The sequence below is a fragment of the Bombus vancouverensis genome, chromosome 16 (assembly GCF_051014615.1).
Source record: "Bombus vancouverensis nearcticus chromosome 16, iyBomVanc1_principal, whole genome shotgun sequence".
Lineage (NCBI taxonomy): Eukaryota > Metazoa > Arthropoda > Insecta > Hymenoptera > Apidae > Bombus > Bombus vancouverensis.
In genome coordinates, this window is record NC_134926.1 from 5,273,934 (window position 1) to 5,296,122 (window position 22,189).

Below are 22,189 nucleotides of genomic sequence, written 5' to 3' on the forward strand. Positions count from 1 at the left end.
TAAATTGGTAAATAAGTGAAATTTTGCAATGCTATTTATTATCGAAATTTCAGTCGATTAAAACAGAAGAATATTCCAAGATTTAAATCGCAAATAAAATTACAAATAGAAAGTTGACATTTTTTTCACGAGGTTTGCACCAATTTTAGGATAAAACAGATAGATAAATTCATATCACGGTTTCTTGTTTCTTCTCTTACCGACGTATTTAACGTAACAGTTGATTTTTCTATCTTTTTGTAACAGCGGACTAATGCTCGTAAATTGGTAAATAAGTGAAATTTTGCAATGCTATTTATTATTGAAATTTTAGTCGATTGAAACAGAAGAATATTCCAAGATTTAAATCGCAAATTAAATTACAAATAGAAAGTTGACATTTTTTTCACGAAGTTTGCAGCAATTTTAGGATAAAACAGATAGATAGATAAATTCATATCGCGGTTTCTTGTTTCTTCTCTTACCGACGTATTTAACATAACAGTTGATTTTTCTATTTTTTTGTAACAGCAGGCTAATGCTCGTAAATTGGTAAATAAGTGAAATTTTGCAATGCCATTTATTATGGAAATTTCAATGAATTAAAACGGAAGAATATTCCAAGATTTAAATCGCAAATGAAATTACAAATAGAAAGTTGACATTTTTTTCACCAGGTTTGCACCAATTTTAGGATAAAACAGATAGATAGATAAATTCATATCACGGTTTCTTGTTTCTTCTCTTACCGACGTATTTAACGTAACAATTGATTTTTCTATCTTTTTGTAACAGCGGACTAATGCACGTAAATTGGTAAATAAATGAAATTCTGCAATGTCATTTATTATGGAAATTTCAATGAATTAAAACGGAAGAATAATCTAGGATCTAAATCGCAAATTAAATTACAAATAGAAAGTTGACATTTTTTTCACGAAGTTTGCAGCAATTTTAGGATAAAACAGATAGATAGATAAATTCATATCACGGTTTCTTGTTTCTTCTCTTACCGACGTATTTAACGTAACAGTTGATTTTTCTATCTTTTTGTAACAGCGGACTAATGCTCGTAAATTGGTAAATAAGTAAAATAAATAGATAAACAAGGACGTAGAGTGGCTGGCTTTGTGAACGATTATCATCATCGGGTCGTTAACGCAATTTGTTCCGTCGAAACGGAGAAAGAACGAGGCTAGGTAGTCAGGTGCCAACTGGCAAATCTCGTCGGGCTCCCTTCCGGCCTTCAAAATCCGCTCTACTTTCAGGTAACGGGCCCGGATTTGACCGCTATTAAAGAGGCTGATCGTGTTGCTTTAAGATGCACTCAGTGTTTTCCCAAATCTACCATTTACCCATAGTTTCCATGGATCGAAACAGTAGAGAGATTAAGGAGCACCTTGAGTCTCGGCACTTTTGTAACTTTCCAATCTCGTCACATTCTCAACGCAGTAAATGTTTCACGTACGCCAAAAATATTATAGCTAACAAAAGTATTCGTACATTTTGCGTAGCAAATTGTCAAGTGCTTGAAACATTTTCATATTTCTCTGCCATTGTTATCAGACTATCGTATTGGCAAAATTTAAATTCAGTTTGAAGATATTTGTGCAAGTTGCAAGAAGTTTGCTGTAAATTTATATGCGGACTGAGTCACCTGAAAGTTTCAGCTGAAATATTTTCAATAATTATTTATCGTTAATTGTATGGGAAAATATTTCAGGTGAAAGTTGAATGGCTTCAGAAGGGACACGTTTTGACGTTGGATAAAGATCACGCGAAGTACAGTCTTTAAATATATTAATCGATGGAACTCGAGATTCTCAGCAGAAAATGATCAAGCTATTTAAGTCGAAAAATTATTGGTTCGGTAGATATTTTGATTTTTAGTTTGTAAAATTTATCGCACGAAAGGCAAGAGGAACAAATGTAAAATTAATGTCTCGCGTCTTTCCTCGTCGATTCCATTGAAAAAAGGGAATGTACCCTCCGCGTGACCTTTACGCGCACACCTATACAACTAACGTCGTTACGTGGAAACGTGCCCCCCCTTGAAGCCATTCAACTTTTATCCGAAACATTGTCCCATGATAAATGATAGCATTGGAAATATTTCGGTCTACGACTCTTAGATGACTCAGCCTGTATAGTAAAAAATTAGTATACAGTAGGAATAGACTCGCGTTAAGCATGTAATTTAAAAATTTTTAAAACGACCCTATCGAATATCGAGACGTCTTAATGTCATCGTAGATGATCGCTCGTTAACACACTTGGCGATCTCTGCAAAATGTACAGAGTGTCGTGTAGCATCGGGGTGAATTCTATAAATGTGAAAAGTGTCGGGAAATGTATCGACGAGTTACTACATATTTAGTCTAACGTGTTAGGTGTGTTGCAGGAAACATTTTGGAATTTCATTAGTATCGTAATGACATTCAACTGTCAATAGCGGTAAAATGGTAAAATGGTAAAATGGTAAAATGGTAAAATGGTAAAACATCAATATTAGAAAAATGTGAATCCTGTCGGGAAGTTTACAGACGAGTTACTAGATATTTAGTGCAACGTGTTAGGCGTGTTGCAGGAAACATTTTGGAATTTCATTAATATCGTAATGACATTCAACTAATAAGAAATAAAACGAATAAAAAGAAAATGAACGTATGTCCTATTCGACTTTGTTTTCGAGCTATAGGAAATTTCAAGATGCAGTAATTTGCTCGTTAACAGCGTAGAAATAACTTTCGAAAGAAGTGAACAGGCCTCTCAGGAAATTAGGATAATACCCTGAGGAATGAAAAGGGTAAGACGGTCGATGGTAAAACGTCTCCAGGTTTGTGCTCGGATGTAAGGAGGTCGTTTTCGACACGTCCTGAGAAAGTATGCGGATATACAGTCAGTCACGAAAGTATTCGATTTTTAAACAAGTAAGAAAGTCGTACAAGCTGAAGTTTGCTATCTCTGTTCCTATCTATGTCAATTTCCTCTAAATATCTTTTACGCGTTATTCAATGAACCAGTCTTTTCGGCCAAAAAGCTCAAATCGTTCGATCCAATTGTTTGATCTAATTTTTGAAAAATTATTAGCTTTAAAGGCTGTACGAATGATATTGTGACACGACTGTAGCTTCTTAAAGAAGAAACTGTAACTGGAAAACAAGGTCAAATTGGGCGTTGCGTTTACAGCAACTTTTTCAGTTGTTTCCTTCTGGAAAATCCATCGCCAAGGCGGGTCCCCAAGAGACTACGAAACACCTGTGTATGTAGCTGTAATGCTTAACTCGTTTATATATTTTTCCCACTCGTTTCACATTTTACCGATATAACCACGATTGATAGTTGAATATCATTATGATACTAATGAAATTCCAAAATGTTTCCTGCAACACACCTAACATATTGTACTAAATATTTAGTAACTCGTCCGTATATTTCCCGACACGTTTCACATTTTACCAATGTTGATGTTTTACCATTTTACCATTTTATCATAATTGATAGATGAATGTCATTACGATACCAATAAAATTCCAAAATGTTTCCTCTCACACACCTAACACGTTGTACTAAATATCTAGCAACTCGTCTGTACATTTCCCTACACGTTTCACATTTTACCAATGTTGATGTTTTACCATTTTACCATTTTACCATTTTATCATAATTGATAGATGAATATCATTATGATACTAATGAAATTCCAAAATGTTTCCTGCAACACACCTAACACGTTGCACTAAATATATGGTAACTCGTCTGTACATTTCCCGACAGGTTTTACATGTTACCAATATTGATGTTTTACCATTTTACCATTTTACCACTATTGATAGTTGAATATCTTTTTATTACGATACTAATAAAATTCCAAAATGTTTCCTCCCACAAACCTAACACGTTGCACTAAATATCTAGTAACTCGTCTGTACATTTCCCGACAGGTTTTACATGTTACCAATATTGATGTTTTACCATTTTACCATTTTACCACTATTGATATTTGAATATCTTTTTATTACGATACCAATTCAATTCATACAACGAATGTTTCGTACAACGCACGCAACGTGTTCCTAAAAGATGTGCACAAATGTACGAATACTTTGACGAACCGCTATATTTACCAAGGTTTTACATTTACCTTGGAAGATGGAGATGCAACGATCGTTTAAAACCTACCGATCCCACATGCGGAGAAAGCTGGTCGCGCACGACATTTGAACGGTGTATTCGCCGCGATTACCACATAGGGGTTGGTCGTGTGAGGCCGAGGGAAATGGAAGGACCGAATAGGAGGAGAGCTACGTGACGCAGACGTCACATTAGATTTGGAGAGCAAACGTGCGTGCTCACAAACGTATCTGGCGATAATCTCGCCCTCTGTCTCTCTTTTCAACCCTCTCCACCCTTTGCTTTTCGGCGACCGCGGCCTCAGATACCGCTGCAGATAATCTCGATCTACGCCAAACACCGCGACCGGGCTGAACCCTTGCTCTGCCGGATAATATAGATAGCATTCAACGAATCGTGTTTCTCCTTCTCGCGCTTCGCTCCACCGTGTCCCTTTGATTTCGTCCTCGTTTCCAGACCTGTTCGTCTTCCTCCATCCGTGTCCGTTTGTTCCCTCGATGAAACGAACGTCCCATGGCGATGCACGTGGCTATACCGGAAGCCTGTTTCCTCCGCGTTTAACGAATTAACGAATTTCAATTTCCACAAATCCAGCGCAAGCTTCGGGGTTAGAAAAGAAGAAAAAAAGAAACGTCCACGCGTAAGTTGGAGAAGCGCGAGCGAAGAGAGGAAGAAAAAGAAAGGCAGAGTAGAAAAAAGAATGAAACGAAGAGAGAGAGAGAAAAAAAAGTACAGGAATACGTTGCATCGAGGGTGCATCTACGCTACGAATCTGCCGGTTCACGGACGGTGCACCGGCCTCCTCTATATAATTATTCTCGATGCAGGATACACATATCTTTATAAGGAAGGGCTCGCGTGCACGGCTCAGTATCCAACACGGTATCTTTATAGCTTATTGCAACGCTTTGGGCAATTTCGTGATCGACGGGAGGGGTGGAAGCGCGGCGCGATAACAGGATGCAACTCCAGGCTCCACGGACGTTTTCTTTTCGCGGATATCTAGCCGCCAAACGAGCCGGGCACCGAGCCTTTTTCGTACCTCCACGACGTTCCTAGCGATGGCTTCTCTTAGATAGCTCTCTCTCTCTCTCTCTCTCTCTCTCTCTCTCTCTGTTTCTCTATTCGACTATCTCCGCAAATCCAATCCGCTTTAATGCAGATTACGATCCAAAAGTAAGGCGAGGGATCGATTCGTTAACGAAGACGGTGCGCGGCTGACGGTTTCCGCTTAGGAGGAAATTGCGAGCATAAGTCGATGATATTCAAACGATCCTGCAGGCACGTAATAATATCGAATATCGTTTGCTTGCAGATGCCGATCACGGAGCCGTGATACCTCGACCATGCAGGTGCATTCAGCCCGATTCGGGGACACCTGAGCCGCAACGGTGAGTCTCTCGTCCTCCTCTTTTGCTTTCGCTTATCTATACCGCCGCGTCGAATCCAGTTTAATCGAGGCGACACGCGCTGCTTTATGCTAATGCGGTGTAAACTCGCGCCGTAACGTTTCTCTAGTCGAGAAGAAGGAAAAGCGTCGAACAACAGACATCGTGCACGGTGATTGGTGTCGTCACACAGCAATTAGTCGGTTTGACAATCGCACGGGAAGACACGCAGCTCGCCTCGAGCTTATTTCCTGCTCGCGTCTAATTACCGCGCGCGTGGCTGAGCGTTTTTCAAATTGACCAGCCATGGTCAAGCGTATTTCCGCTAGCCTAACCGAGTCGTTCGTGTCTACGCTGCATTTCGTTACCGCGCTAAGCTCTCGGAAAACCTGACGAAATTTTGCGACACGGTACGGTCTCCATCGTTGTTCCAGTGCCGTGTTATTCCAACTTTAACACAAGTTTCTTTGTGGAAATTTTAAGAACGAATCCAGCTTATATACATAGATACGTGCTTATAAACCTGAATTACTTTAATGCCAAAATGTCATTTAGTTCCAATCAAGTGACATTCTAAAAAAGTAGTTGTTTATTATAATATCTAATAAAATGCAATTTGTATCGAAATTTTGAAACATCACAATTTAATAATTCAAACTTAATAATTCAATTCCGTGAAAATATTACGCAGACTTCTTTAAATTTGCGTTGACTCTACGAGATGACGTATATAATATACGTATAAATATACGTATCTAACATCTTATATGTTTCAAATTTTACATTTCATACAACTTAATGTTACATTTGTAAGACAAGATTCATAAAAGTTTTCAACATATTAATTTCTTATTTGTAATATTCATAATATAAAATATAATACTTCAAGCAGTAATAAAAACGTTTTTCCATTCGTTAAAATGAAAGTTAAACTAGAATATAAAAATTCCAAGACCAGGTTAATTTTATCTGTCATCATATGTATTTAAAAAAAAACTGCATAGAAGCTAATGAACCTGCTATAACCTTTGGATTACTTTCAATCCAATCGTATATTGCTATCGTATATTGAACGATTTTTTAAATTTGAGGGAAATATGAAAGAATCGTTGCATACGCGTAATCACTTATTTTATACTAAAATCTTTATTAAAACGATCGAAATCTTTTGTTTGTTAAAATTGGGATATAAAAATTCGGAAAATATAGCGAGGTTAATTTATATGTAACTATTATACAAAAGGATGATTGCAAGATATAATCTTTCCAACTATATCTTAATGTGAACGGAAGCGTAAATATCGCGGGAGCTGTTAATCGAATTTTCAACCGATTAAGTAATTAACGAAACCTAAGTAGATTTACGATGTTATTAGGTCGCCCGAAAAGCGTCTTTCGTTTTAGAAGGAATTAATAGACGCACATTTGTCGTTTTAAATTGTTTTATCGAATTACGTATGATCCATTTTGTTCGATGAAAATAAAGATCACAATGTTCGATAGATTAGGTTTCATGTTTGTATAAATATGCGTCGTTGTAAAAGACGTGTCTGTAGAAGAAAGACACTTTTAGGACAACCTAATACATCATCAAAATTTTTCTGTAATTTTGTTATGCGGTTAACGAACACTAACAGAACTTTTCCTATTATCCGTACGACTGAGGTCTTACCGCGCTTATTGGAGCTTTTGCTACGTTGTACCTTTCCAGTTACACGTTTAAGAGGGTGTCCTGGATTAGAATGTTCTAAAACAGCGTCCTTTTGTGATTTTTTTTAGAGGGGAAAGAAAGAAACGAAGTTATTGAACTTTGAGGTATGGTTTTATATATATTCAGCGAATACGAAAGAATTTTTTTTAAAGTAAAAAAGAAAATTGTAACAGATTTCTAAGTCTGTTTCATGGGCTGCAGCTTTCGATCGGCGTGAAAGATCCAGCTCGTAATTTTTGACCGAAACGAAAATCCAAAAAAGGATTAAATTATTATATATGTTTCTTCTCGATGAACTGAAAAAGTTCGTCAAAAAGATTATTTAAATAATTGTTAGAGTACCTTGAAGTTTATTTTTTCTTTTTATAAAACACATTTTTTCTTTAAACCTGCCAAAATTTTTAATTTCACACTATTTTCTGCCTTTTTGTAGTTCATCCAGAAGAAAAATATATAACAATCTAATCTTTTTTCGCTGCCCATGAAATGGGCTTAGAAATCTGTTACAATTCCTTTTTTTACTTTAAACAAAAATTTCTTCTATTCGTTAAGTATATATAAAACCATACCTCAAAATTCAATAACTTCATTCCTAAAAAAAAAACCACAAAAGGACGCTGTTTTAGAAGATTCTAATTCAGAACACCCCCTTAAGAGATTTTTCAAAGTTTCCCAAATTTAAGAGTCCGTTTGCAACGTCACGAAGAGTTAAATCGTTGCGAAATTTACTGTTCTCTGCTTGTTCCGATACATCGGATACGTCGCTCGCTATTGAAATTATGAAACGAAACGGATCCGGTCCGAAGAGAAACTGTTGGCTTAACCTTAAAGCATACAGCGTATTTTGTAGTTAAAGTAACACCGTGTGATTTCTTTTTACCACGACCCGAACAAAAAGCACGAAATAGAGAGGAGAAAGGAAAGAAAACTGGAATCCGGTGAAAGGTTGGTCGCGAGGAACGCGTTATCCCGTGACAGGATCGCGAAACCCTGCGTGCACGAGCTTTTACAGCAAGGAGGACGCATTGTCTCAGGTATTGTGGAGAATGGAAGTGGGCGGCTCCACTTTTCTCCGGTTAAAACTGAGATGTGCACCCCCGCTGCGAAGGATCCTGCTTAATCCTTGCCAACAAAAAGAGTTGGCGCCGATATAACGAGAGCCGCGTAATACAAGCGCATTGTTGCCAACCTGTTTCGACAATGTCTGGTCGCGTTAAGCCCCGTAAACATCGATGCCTTCCAACTCTACCCCTCTTCCTCTTGCACGTTGCGATTCTCCGTTTTCCTCTGTCCGGTGTCGTGTTCTCTTAACCGCCTTTGCCCCGATCCTCTCCACTTTTACCCTGATAAGAGCCGAGATAGTATCCGATGCTACAACGGCTAAACTGTCAAACACGCGTAGTGTTTTCAAAGACGAGGGAAAAACTCGTCTTTCATCTCGATATTCCAGTGGGAGAAAGAGATTTGGTCGAAAGGTAGGTGCTAGAGGAGTCGTGGCAAAAGATGTCGAAGATCCTGCGATCTCGCGACAGGATAACGCCGCTATATAGGTCGGCCCTAAAATAGTCTAAAGCCGCATCCCCACCGAGGCGACGACCAGCAACTTTGTGTCGCTGTTTCGTGTTTCCCGAGAAGGTCGAACGTTTGTCCGAGTTTCTTCGTGTTCTCGTTGGCTCGACGAGCGTGTCGTCGCTCGTCCACTATTTCCGTTCGGGGCGGTACAGATGCAAGAAAAGTGGGAAATTATTATCGTTGCTGGGAGAAACAACGCGGCCACTTTGACTTTGCGTTGATGTTCCGCAAAGTTTCCAAGACGTCCATCTTTTAACAAGTGCCGCTTCGCATACGCGCGAATCTCTGGCAATGTAAATTTGTTGAAACTCGCGCTTCTCGGTTCTTCTTCCGTCGTCGTTGACAAGGAAAACAACAAACACCGCAGGTGCAAGGAGCAAGTTTTTCTTCGGTCGTCCCGAGCTCAGCTTCGAACGTTGATGACCTGTCGCTGGAAACAAACGCAGTCCAGGAATCGGAAGAAAATGCAAACGTTGGTGGAATTGCATTGCTTCGGAACGTTTGCGCCAGTTGTCGTTCGTCGAAAGCGTTTTCGAACCAGTTGCTCGGCTGTTGATTCGGTAGAAACGCGGCTTAAGCTGCGTTCTTCCGCTCGTCCCGCGACAAGAAACAAATTCGCCGACAAGAAATAAACTCAGTCTCCTGCAGCGATGGAAAATGCACGCGGTGGATCCGCGTGTCGGAGGAAAAAGCCGCGCGAGGATGGGAAACAAATCCTCGAACGCGATTTCATTAAAACGACCCACGAGTCGACCAGGGACCAAAAGAGAGGAAAAAGAAGAAGGACGAGGGAAGGGAAAAGAACGAAGACGACTCGCTGCGAGTGAAGCGTTGGCCGCGAGTTGTACAATTACCGCTGATCGAATTCAGCCAGCGCGGCGAAAGAGGGAGCGTAGTGGAGCGTGCAGGCCGCAATCGGCGAACGCTTAATGGAGACATCGGTTATCCGTGTCTATTCTCTTTGTACTTCCAATTACCCCTTCCCACGCGTCCAGTCACGTTCCTGTCCCCACATACGGGATGCGCGTTTCTCTGGCGGACCGGTAGGGGTTGCCGCGACGAGAGGGCCACAGATAGACTCGACTATCTGGCGTGTACCCCTTCGTGGTACGTGAGTCGTGGAAAAAAGAACCGACTGAACAGCGGCGGAAGACGAGGGGACGGAGCCGAAGGGATGGAACAGCGTGGAGGATGCGACGAGGCAGCCAGCCGGCACTCGATGGAAGGGGGTTGGGAACGGCGAGAGGCAAAACGCAGAGGAATTAGAGGGAAATTTAGTGGTGGATGAAAATGGAAACTTACAAAATCGAAAGGAAGCCTGCGAATGAACGGTAGGATGAGGCGCGCTGGAAATGGCAGGATGGCCGGGGGGAGGGGGACAGCCTGCAAGTAGAAGAGTGCAGGCTCGTTTAATTTTGCGGTTTAATTATTTTCTAAATTAAAGCCGGTGCAGCGGCGCGTGCAGGTGCGATCCACGGATGCGACCGCCGGTGTATGCTCGCGCGCGCGCGCGCACGCACACATAGCCAGAGACATAGACGGAGACAGAGAAACGAGCAACCCCCACGCACCGGCCGCGTTTTTATATTCCTTGCAGAGATACGCCAGGAAGCCTGTCCAGGAAGCCGCGAAGGGGTGAGTCCGGTGGCCTCGTTGGGGGACGCTTTGAATGTGAAATACGGGCAGCCAAGGGGGTGGGATGGTGTGTCGGGGGTTGATCGTGTGCTCGTTCGTTCACCGGCTCGGCGGCAATGGACGCTGCCAGGGGAAAAAGGAGAGCGTGGAGTAAAAATGTAAAATGCGACTCGCCTCCGGCTTCCTCCTACGTGTGCGCGCTCTCCACGACCACCTCGGGGCGCCCATTCGTGTCCCGACACCCTCCGGTTCTCTCTACGACCTCGCGTCGTCTTGTTCCTTTTTCCCGCCCGGGTCAACAGAGGACGGTTCTCTTTTCAAGTTTAATACGGTGCTATCCGCGATCCTCGCCAGTTTATCGTTGCATCGAATGGTCGTCGAGTGGAGCTCCATAAACAAATTTTTCCGCCGGTCTAATTATTTAATTAAAATGATGGCGTAGGATCGGCGCTGGATGGAATAAAATAATGGAATCGTTATCTTCGTTTAAAATATTTCACGCAGGAGAATGACTGCCGGTCGGGCAATAGGATATATTGCCAGTATTTGTACGCATATCCCGCAGGCTCCTCGTAAAAATGTCTTTCCGGTCGCGTCCTCCTGCCGAAGTATACGAGTTCGATATATCTGGTGGCAGATAACGCCTGATATCTCTGATATACATATATCGGTGTCTGTATATGGCCGCCGTCCTGGCTGGCATCCTCTCCAGAACTTCTCCTGCTGTTGCTCGTATATTTCCGGCAACGGCGGACGAATTAAAAACAACAAAAAGCCAGGGAAATTCCCATAAAGTTTCCAGGACCGAACGAAACGTTCGACGAAATCTCAACGACGTACGGACAAAAAATGGAAAGATTATTTATACGCCGTCGAGCAGCTCCATTCGACCACGATGAACGGCTACAAGAAGAGGAAGAAGAAGAAAAAGAAGAGGATAACGATATCGATTCGCGTTGAATTCCGCAGAAAATTAAAAGTCTCCATAGAGACAAATTTTATCGCGCGGAATTAACCGCGAGATAAAGCTGCCCGACGAGGCTCAGATCGGACGATATTTGTATTCTTCGTGGTTCGTCGCTTTGCTCCATCTAACCTTGAACACCCGAGTTTATCGTGCGAGGAAATATCGCGCTGAGTCTTAAACCCTTGCGAGCTCGCGTTTCTGCTCAGATTCAACAGGAATCCTACACGCTCTAAGGGAATAACAATTCCGTTAGCGATAGATGGCAGGCGATTGTTCAACAATTCCGTTGAATATATTCCGGTGCGTATTTGATTCAACGCTAGAAGCAGCAAAATGACCAATTTGTAATCTTCCGTGGAAATTTAATCGACGTACGTTTTCTAGGATAAACTTCTATTCTTACCCGCTGCTATTTCATACGAGCACCTTTCAATCATCTTTATTTATGTACATCCGTGACCTGCAGACTGCTATTACGCAGAAATATTCTAAATAAGGAGCAGTGCATATTATTGTGCCCTTGAATATACATTATGTTTTGGGTTGCAAGGTCTAGGAACAAAGGAACTAATAAACAGGTTTCTATTTATGTTACCTGTAGCCAAAGCTATAAGCTCAACTTTTTTGCTAATGTCCTTTCGCTATAAATACAGGGTGGTTGGTAACTGGTGGTATAATACAAGCGGAAAGGGGGTGATTCTACGCGAAAAAAGAAGTCGAAAATATAGAATAAACATTTTTCGTTCGAGGCTTTGTTTTCGAGAAAATCGACTTTGAATTTTCGTTCGGTACGCGTGCGGTACGTTATAACGTATTTTACTGTAGATCGTTGTCTCGATGGAAAAATTAAAAAAAAATTTTTATTCTATATTTTCGACTTCTTTTTTCGCGTAGAATCATCCCCTTTCCGCTTGCACCACCAGTCACCAACCACCCTGTATTTAAAATAATAAATTAACGTACAGCCGTATACGTGAGTCGTTGGTACAAAGTATAAATCGGAAAATAAAACTGCGGAATAAATACTCGTTAATGCTCGTCGCGTAACTCGATAAATACTCGTGAGATACTCAGAGATGCTCTGTCAGATACTCGTGATGCTGTGTGATACTGTGTGTCGTTCGCGATCACGTCCGTTGATTTATGCCGGTCGGGGAGAAGCTGGAAAATTTGAATTCGTCTTCATTCGACGGTCGCACGTAGCGGAGTTTGTTTCTCCCGGAGTTTGTTTTTCATTACATTTCCGCGTGAAGGCTGAGTCAATGTCCTGAGATGAAACAACAGCGTCAGTCGCTCTCGATTCGCGTCGTCCTTTGACTCCTGTGCCGCTACAATTCTAAAGCCAAAAAGAGGAAAAAAGATGGAAGACTTGGCAGCCTGCTCCTACGCTGACCAAGTAACTCGCAAGGTTCTTTTTTCGTCGGAGAGACACCCGAAAATAAAGCGTACACCGGTGCGGGACTCGCGGTGGCGTCGTGGGGACGCGAGGTTCTTGGGTTTTCAGAGCGAAAGCTCTAAGCACCGAGAGGAAAACGCGAGAGACCACTCGTTACTTTTCCATCAGGCAGATAAGTGAGAGGGCGGGGACGGAGAAGGTGTATTTTTTCACCCCTTTCTTGCAATAAATCTGGTCGCGGGGAATTAGTTTCGAGATAAAGTATAATATCGGGCCCTCGCCGGGTGACGTCAGAGGCTGCTCCCCAGTATTTATGGCCGCGATAGTGTCAGTCCTGTGCGCTCCAGCACCAGTAGCACCAGCACCTACCCCTGCCGGAAAACCGCCACCCAGCGCGGTCCCCTCTCTACGGGCTAAATTATTGGAAAATAGTCGGCCGCTCTGAGATCCTTCGCTGGCGAACTCGAGGGTCGATGAGAATGGAACGGGCTCGCGCGATCTTTCTTCTGTTTTGTATTCCGCGGTACCTTCGGGTGCCCGTCTGATTTATGCCTGCTCCGCTTCCACTCCACCTCCTCCTCCTCCTCTTCCTCCTCCTCCTCCACCAAACCTAACCCCTCCGCCGAGATCGAATTTTCTTTCGCGCTCGCGCCTTTTATCTCGCTCCGACTTTTCCAAGCCATCGCCTCTCTCTTTCCTTCGTCCCTTGCTATCCTCCTTCGTATCGACTTTCCGCTGTCCCGGCCGCTTCTCGAAATTTTCTTAAACGCTGGTTCGCTAGACGCTACGACATAGTAGATCGTTCTCGAGAGATACCGCGGAGTAATTGGCCCTACGTCTTCACGCATCAGGGACAGTCTTCATCGGAGTGTGGCGCAGGAAGTGTCAAGCGTCAAGATCCTTAACTGATCCCGGTGATAGGAAATCCGACGAACAAGAGTCCAACCGATGACCGAGTGTTGTTTCGCATAGGAAGCAAGTCTGGCCATGAAATTCACCTGTTCGACTGGCAGAAATCCAACGGCGAGACACGCTGGCCCAGCAAAGCGGACGCACAAATGTTTACGCAGCCATCCTTTTGTCCTCCGTCTGCGATCTTATTTTTATCGACGCTTTTCTTTTATCCGCGTAACGAGTCGTTCGAGTCTTTGTACGCAGTCTTCTCTTAGGATTTCAAGCTTCCAAATATCCCGGAACGTTCTTCGATGCTTTTGTAAGTTGCCAGTGTATCATCCAGTTCTTATCATCGCGTCATCTTGATTGTTTCTGGCGGAGAGAAATTTAAACAAAAATGCGAGGGAAATGAAAAATTACTTGAAATCAATGGTCGACAACGAGCCAGTAAACGGATGGATGGTTAAGTAGGTTCTAGTGAAATTCCTTGCGACCTTCGCCTTGTGAACGTCGTCGTTGAACCTGAAAAGCAACGGGAAATTAAGTACTCAATTCCTCAACTTACTTTCGAAAATTTATCAAGATAGAATATTAGAGTATTAGAATAGAATATAGAATAATAGAATATTGGAAGAATTTATATAGTACGATACGATAAAAGCTTATTATTATACTTTCTCGAAAACGAATGGCCATCAACTCCTCCTGCAGTTGTTTCACCATTGTTTTTACCTAAAGCATTGTATATCCCTTGAAGATGCCTCACGTTGTTGTGTTGCCACAGAGGATTAACACTGTACGACGCACATAATAAAATAATAGACAAACTCTGGACAAAGCAATTTCGTTGCTACGTGCAACCGACAACCAGCGACAAGTTCAAACCTCCCCCACTCGACCAGTATATATAGACGACCATGTTTTCCAGACACAGTCAGTGAGTCGCGCGAATCAATATCGGTATCGAGTCATGGAGATCATCAGTCGAGCGAATAAGTATGACGAATCAGTCCAACGAATCAGCATAACGATTAGTATCAATACCGCAGTATCGCGCAATCTTCCAACGAATATCATCGAGCGAGCAAGGCTTGCGATTAACTTTGTATTCTACGTTTTAAAACATCTGTAAATATAGTTAACGAAATCAGCTCGTCTCGTTGTTAATTTAACCAACGACACTAGAATCGCGCGTAACATCGAACCGAATACGACTACGTTAAATGGGACTTTTTAACGCGCACCAAAGCTCGTATTTTGTTTGTACGTCAGAGAAGAATCAACGAAACAGAAAACTCGCCTTTCGTCCGCGTTTCGACGCTTTTATACTGTGAGCATCGTGCACGCGCCATTCGCGATTTGCAAGTTCGCTTAAGGACCGCAGCTACGACCGTTTCGCGGCCCCAGGCCGGTCGTTAAGGGTCGGTTTCAGCCCCGTGACGAGACCACCCGCGGAGGTCGATCGACCGAATCGAACTATACAGCCGCATCTGTTCGCAGCCGCGTAAACGGAGACGTTAAATCGCCGTGTTGACGTTGAAATTATTTTATCGACCCTCGAGGGTGTCGTTCGGCCATCTGCACCAAACATCGAGCAGATTTTTCCACCGCCGTGGCTAACAGGTTGCCTAGAAGTTTCCTAGATAGCAGCTAATATATCCCGCTTTCCTTCGATTCTAACGCGCGGCGAGATAACAAGCGGAAAGGAGCGCAGCCTGGAAACGATCGCGGTTGCATCGCGATGACGTATAGAGACGGGCTGGGTGCTATCTGTAGCCAGCGAAGCGATGGCCGAAATTAATTTCAGCTTGACGTACGACGCCTCATAATATTGTCTCATAACTCTCCGTCGCAATCGGGCTTATCGGGTGTACAGTGGCGTTTCAATTAGCCGCGGGCCTGGCCGAAAGTCTTATCCCTCGGCAGGTCGCATAATGCACGCATAAATACGCTGTTCAATTAATTCGCCAACCAGCGCACCGAGACTGCCTTGCCATTTCGAAATTCGCTTCTCTTCTCTTATCTCGAAACTGCTCCGAGATAGGCGATCTACTTTTTTCTTCGCGTTCTTCCTTTTTCTCTTCGCGTATAACACGAACACATTGACAGCCAGTACAGCCGAATTCATAGCTTCTCGCTTTGTGTCGTTACACATCACATGATTCATCGCGCGAACCTTGATGACTCGTTCACAGTGATTATAGGTGTGCTGTTTATGTGCGCGTTTAATAAGTGTATATTGAGTCACGAAGGTACTTGAACATCTATCCTAAAGAATTTTTAGTTTATTTATTTAACACGCATTACGTAAAATACTCGAGCATTTCAGTAGAACTGTAACAATGCAATTGTTTTATTATTGGTATCAGTAAATATCGGGAGAATTCGAAGGCATTCTGGAAACCTAAAGAGGCAGAGAAATTACGCAACGTTTAATAACGCGTATATTTTATGGGAAATTAGTATACGCCATAAATACCTATCCTAAGTATATAACAATAAATCTATAAAATTATTTCTAAGTATATAACGTTAGATTTGTAGAGGACAGGTATATAGGACGTTCGACCTTGAGATTTATTGGAGGTTATCCTTTGTTGTCGTAACCGTCGAATATATTTAAAAATAATAAATTAGTGTCTATTAGCCTATATTCGTTGAGTCACTAGTACAGAGTATAAATCGCAAAATAAAATCGCGGATAAATACTCGGTAAATGCTCGTCAATGACTCGGTAAATAACACGTGATAACACTTAGATCGCTCGTTGATACAGAAAGATGTTCGTAGATACTCGTAGATATTCGTAGACACTGAACTCTTTTCGGTTGCGTCGGTTTATTTATACTGGTCGGGAGTGGGGGAATGGCGGCAGATTCAAATTCGTCTTTGTTCGACGGTTATGCGTAGCGGCGACATTGTTCTGGCCGGAGTCTATTTGTTCTTACATAACTTGTGTCTTAACGATTTTGATACTCCGAAGCGAAACAACAACATGATTTGAATTATTCTTTATTCATGTGCCGTTACAAATTCATATGCGCGCATCAGGTGTACCAATGTAATAAGTAACTCACTGTTTGAGTATTTTTATCATCCGTAGGAAATGTGACCTGGGTTCAGCCGAAAGTTTCTTGCCTGTTGCAAGGAAATAATAAATGCGTTCGTTTTATTACTATGAAAATTGATATGAAACAAAAAATATTGTGCGTCTATCGCTAAATGGCATAAAATAATATAAAACGAAAAATGTTGTGTATCTATTTCCTTGTATTTCATTTAAGGGAAAAATCTGTTGGGTCAAGTGTTTTATAGCTTTTAAGTAGATTTTGGGATTTGCCTCAAACTTCACCGACATAATCACGACAATCGAGTCTCGTGGCAGCGTTAACGAGGTTCCGTTTACCTAAAAATACGCAGAAATAGACACCTGGTTTCACTTTACAATTTTCTCCAAAGAAAAGCGACAAACGCCGAGAGATCACTGTCGTCTCGTGGCAAGGTAATTGCAAATTTTAAGAGTTTTCACGTTTCGTAACGTTTTCACACCGAATAAACCATCCACTGAATTTATCGAAAGCAGAGATCGGCTCTGCCCGGTCCGCTGATCGCTCGGATGAAAACCGTGTTTTTCGATGAATCATCCGATGAATGTTCCAAAGTGAAAACCCGTGAGAATGTTGAAGATTCCCTCGAAGAAAAATCCGGGACAATTTAAGGGCAGAAAAGGGAGCGACCGGAGAAAGTAGATGGACGTGAGGTGGTCGTTGGTGAAGGTGCCCAAAAGAAACACTCTTGATGTTCAACCAAAAAAGTTTATTAAATTATTAACAATCAACAGTGAACAATTTATGATCAACAATTAACGATTAACGATTAACTATCAACAACAAATAACGATCAACGATTAACAACAATTAACGATCAACGATTAACAACAATTAACGATTAACGATTAACTGTCAACAACAATTAACGATCAACGTGAGGCAGTCGGTGGTGAAGGTGCCCACAAGAAACACTCTTGGTGTTCAACAAAAAAGGTTTATTAAACTATTAACAATCAACAATCAACAATTAATGATTAACAATTAACAATGAACGATTAGCTATCAACAACAATTAACGATCAACGTGAGGCAGTCGTTGATGAAGGTGCCCACAAGAAACACTCTTGATGTTCAACAAAAAAGTTTATTAAACTATTAACAATCAATAGTGAACAATTTATGATCAACAATTAACGATCAACGATTAACTGTCAACAACAATTAACGATCAATGTGAGGCAGTCGGTGGTGAAGGTGCCCATAAGAAACACTCTTGATGTTCAACAAAAAAGTTTATTAAATTATTAACAATCAACAGTGAACAATTTATGATCAACAATTAACGATCAACGATTAACTGTCAACAAGAATTGACGATCAACGTGAGGCAGTCGTTGGTGAAGGTGCCCACAAGAAACACTCTTGATGTTCAACAAAAAAGTTTATTAAACTATTAACAATCAATAGTGAACAATTTATGATCAACAATTAACGATCAACGATTAACTGTCAACAAGAATTGACGATCAACGTGAGGCAGTCGTTGGTGAAGGTGCCCACAAGAAACACTCTTGATGTTCAACAAAACAGTTTATTAAACTATTAACCGCGACTGTTGCCACGCACGCCTTCTTCTCGAACATTCGGCGGAAGCATCGTTGGGATATCGATGGTTCATTAGGCACTTCGCTTCGGCGATATATTATATATTGTTGCCGAATGCCGCCACATCTTTATCTCCGGTTTTGAACCGAGCCAGTCGTGACAATGGCAGCGTCAGAAAGGCAAGAAACGTAATTGCTGGGGCGAAATACAGGGCCAAAGAGGATTGCTGAAGTACATAAACGGGCGGATTCGGAGACGAGGCGATTCCTGAATTCGAGCTGGCAGATAAGGAAAATCATACGCGTCTAGGAATGCGGTGGCAGCGTGCATAGGAAAGCCATTAGTGGCGGCGTTAATCCAACGTACGGGCCGTGCCGCATTAAGCCGCATTTCCAGCGTCCGCGTGTCGCTCGTTAGGCTGATTTGTCGCTTTATTAGATCTTAGTTTGCGGCCGCGTAGCCGGAGATCGCCGACATTAGCGCGTAACACGCCGTGAGAGCGACGGAGAACCGCCGGCCAGATTTGCAATTTGCGTAAATTAGACGATTGCACATCGACCCTCTTCTCTCTCTCTCTCTCTTTCTCCATCGCTGTATCTCCGTTTCTCTTGCCGGCTCACGGCCACACTCTGTCGGAGACACGAGCGATCTCTGTTTCGCTTAAAGTCGACCGGAGCCTCTAATGGCACGTGTAATTGGCCGATAATTCGCGCCAGGTGTTTTGACTTGGCGTTAATCGACCTCGACACCGCTAACTAACGAGAAGCTCTAGGTGAGCACAGATTTTCTTCGTTTCCATTTTTCCTTGTCCGGCGTCGTGACTGCGCTCTTTCCAGCCAGCAAGTTCACTCGTTTCGCTGTGTCTACGCACGACTGCGGAGAGACCGCGCGATCTGCAATCGTTCGGCTGTCGAACATTGCAAAAAGCGAATACGCCTGTAGCGGCGCATGAGCTACAGGACAATTCAAATCATGTTCTTTTGTCTCGGAGTAGCAATATCGTTAGGATACACACAATGTGATAATAAATGAACTCCGAGCAAAACGATGTCGCCGCTACGTGCAGCCGTCAAACGTAGACGAATTCGAATTTTCCGACCCTCCTCCGACCAATGTAAATAAACGGACGCGGTCGTAAGGAGTTCAGTTTTGTCAGTGAGTCGTCGAATCGATCTTATACACTGTCTTTGGCGAATTTCTTAGCATTTTAGCGAATATTGTTTGTACTTATTCATTTATTAATTGAAAATGACGGTTTCAACAACAAGTAATCTCGTCATTCAAACCGATTCAACCAACAAGCCTCTACACGTACGTGTTTTGTTGTGATGCGAGCATTTGCACATTTGATTAATATGACAATAATATACAATACGTCAATAAAATAAATCGCGATAAATGGCAAACGTTGAAATACTTCTGCGTATACGTTGCTCGTTTACGTTGTTCGCGATTAACGAGAGGTCGGACACGCGAGTAGCAGAAAATCGGATTAGCCGCGTCCGAAATTCAGTGGGTTCGTGGAACAAGAGGAGTCGCGTTTCTCGCCGTATCGCGACCCATTCGCAAGCGGAGAACGCGCGGTCGCGACAGGTAGACTCGAGGAGAAGGGCCGGAGAAAACGAGTGGAACGCCGCACTTCCGGGCGTCATCGTCCTTCGTGACACGACAATGAGGAAAGGTGGGAGCGAGCCGGTGCGCAGTGTGCTCCGTTGAAAAGGCCGTACTCGACGTCGTCGCGAAACTCGAGTTACCTTTTTCACCCCTGAGGCCGTTGAGTGGTGGCTCGAGGAGGGCCACGATCTGCCCTATCGACATCTATAGACCGTGGAGGGCGCTAAACCGTTTAACGCAGCCCTCTCTCCTCGAGCCGCCCCGACAAGTGCATCGGTTTTCTCTCGCACGGTTTGTATAACGATACCTCGAGTGCCACTGGTTCTCTCCCTCCAGTAGCGCTAGTCTCGCGGATGTTCGCCGTTTCATCGACTCAACTGGCTAACGTCAACCTCTACGCCTTTCCATTTCCAGGCTCCAGCGATCATTCAGTCGTTGCGAGTCTATTGTTCTCTGGACTTTTTTGCCGATTAAGCTGCTACAAGGGGCTGGTTGTGGTCGGATAAGGTCGCCACGCTTAAATCGAGGATCGCGACTTTCTCGTCGATCGAGGGGTTGCTGGATCTTTCGACAGGCGGGAAAGAAGCTCGTAAAATATTTGCAGAATGAGTCGCTCGTGCTCGATAACGAGGTAGGCGTGTCTGGTTTTCCATCCATCAGGATGTAAAAACCCGGGAACCTTGAAAATCGCGTCCCTCGAGGCTGAGGATTTACCTCGGCGCGTTCCCTCGTCCAATGTATTCCGTCATCCTCCCGGGAATACGTTCAGTTTGCTTTTCTACCATGTACATGTGTTTTCTTATTTTCCTGCCGGCCTCCGGCACGATCGCCTTCCTTCGCCACGTGTACAACATTTTAACTTTCGTTTTAAACACGTTCGTCTCGTAACAGTTGCTGCGGTTTTATCCACTTTGAGTAGACCGAATGAACCGAGATTGTCTCTTAATCGATACGGTAGACCTGTAGTTCAGGCGATAGCGCGGTAAGACGCTTAATTCAGTCCGTGCGCCAGCCGTGGCCCACGCAAGAAACGCTAAAGCGGTGAAGCAGCGTCCGAAATTTCTTCAAATATTTCTTTCCTATGTTCTCGTAATTATTCCAGTCTAGCGACAAGTTTCTGTATGATACCATTTTCCGTTGTAACAATGGAAATTTATTTTGAGAATATATTAATATGTATATGTCGGATTAAGGTTGGAATTTTCGGCGTTTGACGAACCTTCGCTCGAATTTACCGTCGCGGTTATGGCTGATATTTAGTGGTACAAATATGGTTATTACAAGAGGCTACGAGTAATAGCGGCGATCGAATGGTCGAGATGTCGATGACAACGAATTCAAGTTCGATAACGAATCCACGGTCAACGGGGTGACGAATGCGATGTGATACACGTATGACTCAACGTACAAGTAAAACTTATCTGAACGAACTAACTTGCAGTCCAAGTGGAACTGCCCTTATATATTCTTCTCCCCGCCTCTCGGGTCAATCTTTGTTTTTAAGGAGAGCTATACAATTATTCCATACTTGTGTCAGATACACGTCCCTCCCCTGACCGTGGTTACGTTCAATGACCCGTTGTGTCACTTCCGGCCCATCGTCATAAAATCGCATCAGAACATTAAGACTATTTCTTAGATTCATTACTTAAGTGTAGCTATAGTAAAAGTCAGGACTGGGGTATTGGGGTTTTTGCCAACATTCCAAAAGGGACGCCCCGATGTCCTTTCATCTCCGACATATACAGGTTAACTAGTGGTACTACGCGAAAAAAGAAGTCGAGAATGTAGAATAAAAATTGTCCGTTCGAGGCTTTGTTTTCGAGAAAATCGACTTTGAATTTTCGCTTGGTACACGCGAGGTACGTTATAACGGCTCTCACTGTACATCGTTGTCTCGATGGAAAAATTTAAGAAAAAAAAAAAAATTTATTCTATATTTTCGACTTCTTCTACTTTATAATCGACATCTAGTTTATAACATTAACCAGTTAATTATGTTCGACGTGTATACACGTGGATCCGGAATAAAACATTGCCATTTACTATAGAAACTCAACATTTTAGTAAAAAGCACTACAAATGACATTTAATGGTACGTTTCCTCTATGCTTACTGTAAACCTGCTATGTATTTTTTAAAAAAGTGTTTGTTTAATTATCGTCTTTGGTATATCAGCTATGCTCGTGACATAATGCTTTCTACAAATTCATTCGATGACTTTCGATGATTTGTGTACTGTGC

The 22,189-nt window shown here is 42.6% G+C and overlaps 1 protein-coding gene across 1 annotated transcript in view; it reads left to right on the forward strand.

Annotated features, from left to right (window-relative positions):
• The window catches only part of LOC117154461 (uncharacterized), a 184,414-nt gene that overhangs the window by 40,983 nt on the left and 121,242 nt on the right, over window positions 1-22,189 (forward strand). The window contains exon 2 of the mRNA XM_076625777.1: window positions 5,429-5,504. The gene's annotated coding sequence lies outside the window, so the exon portion shown is untranslated. The remainder of the gene's footprint in view (window positions 1-5,428; window positions 5,505-22,189) is intronic.